The 1,633-nt window shown below is 35.6% G+C and overlaps 1 protein-coding gene across 1 annotated transcript in view; it reads left to right on the top strand.

The window, feature by feature from the left end:
• Positions 1-1,633, top strand: part of LOC107728323 (1-phosphatidylinositol 4,5-bisphosphate phosphodiesterase beta-1-like) — a 33,984-nt gene that overhangs the window by 27,797 nt on the left and 4,554 nt on the right. The window lies entirely within an intron of this gene.

Below are 1,633 nucleotides of genomic sequence, written 5' to 3'. Positions count from 1 at the left end.
TGTTTTCGTTCAAATCAAAGCGTAAATAAAGAAAGAAAACGTATCCGTGTGGTGCGGCTGACACAGACAAGTAGAACAGTATACGCAGTTTACATTCAGTGGACACTCTCCAAAATGGTGCTACGGTGACGCGGAGGAGACGAATTGCTGAATAAAGTCATTACTTTTGTTTTCTTTGCGTACAAAAAGTATTCTCGTCACTTCATGAAATTCAGATTGAACCACTGATGGCAGATGGACTATTCTGACGATGTCTTTCATACTTTTCTGGACCTTGACAGTGTAAGTTACTTGGCAGTCAATGGGACAGTCACAAGCCTCCCGGTTTTCATCCAAAATATCTTAAATTGTGTTCCGAAGACGAACAAAGCTTTTGGGGTGGAGTAACCCTTTAATGTCACATAAATGAACACAGCAGATGATTATTATCACTGTTATTGTTATTGGAGCAGAACTCATCTAGTGAAAGTGAGTGCTGACCAATGAGATTTGGAGTTTGTTGCATCATGATACTGTAGATCAGGGATGGGCAACTTTTTCTCCTTTATTACAAGGGACCAGATTACGAATCCACGTCCACACACCGTTTACACCAAAAAGTTATTCCAAATGGTACCATAAAATAACCTGGTATCTGCAGGATTTTTAAAATCAAGTTTAAAAGTATCAATTATTATATTAATTTAAACAATTATTTTCAATTAATTATTATGTTAAATAACATATAAATATATCTTAGTGTCTTAATTGTTTAGATTTTTATAATGCATTAGATTTTTGTCGATCCACTGGTTCACATTTAAAAATATGTAGCAAAAATAGCAGAAGGGCTTATTGAAAATGCAAATTCGTTCTCTGCCAGCAGGTTTCACTTTCGGAACCGCATAAATATAGCGGTTTTCCGGTAACGGCTGTAAACTACACGACTTTGAAACGTGCAGCGCTCAAGTTTATTCAGTGAAATCGTAGCCTTTTGAAGTTTAACCGTCATATTAATCCATATAGCAATTCTTGTCTTTCCGTCCCCAAATTTAAGACCTCTTATAATTAAGACTTTTTGTACCATTTAAGAGTTTTCATGGCCTTAAATTTAAACAATTAAACTGAAGACTTTTTAAGGACCTGCGGAAACCTTAAAGTGCCCTTATTATGGGTAATGAAAGATTCATATTTTGGTTTGGGGAACCCCCAACAACAAGTTGTTAGCATGCAAGGTCAAAAAAACACTTTCATTGTCTTATAATTAGTGGTCGACCGATATATCGCCAAGGCCGATATATCGGAGCGCTGAGAATGGCAGTACACAGTGAGGCGCACACAGTGCTCACATTCTCCCTCTTGTTCGCTGTTGTTGTTAACAGTTCTGTCTAATACGGATTGAAGTATGTCTAATAATCAGATAGAACGGTTAAACAAACGAATTAAAATGTATAAAAAAAGTCTTATAACAATTGCTTTTATATTATTAGTAATAGAAAGGCAAACATTATAATACTTTCTTGTTTGCAGTCAGCATTCAGCGAATACGCATTTATATCATTTAAACAAATCTTTGAATGTCTAATAAACATCTAATTTCAAAAACCTTGCAAACTTAGTCGAATCCAGCTGTGAGATCTTGTGAAGTGTGCAT

Source organism: Sinocyclocheilus rhinocerous, unplaced genomic scaffold (assembly GCF_001515625.1).
Source record: "Sinocyclocheilus rhinocerous isolate Xijiao unplaced genomic scaffold, SAMN03320098_v1.1 scaffold1364, whole genome shotgun sequence".
NCBI lineage: Eukaryota > Metazoa > Chordata > Actinopteri > Cypriniformes > Cyprinidae > Sinocyclocheilus > Sinocyclocheilus rhinocerous.
The sequence above is the reverse complement of the archived record's forward strand: the minus strand, read 5'-3'. Positions and strand labels throughout refer to the sequence as shown.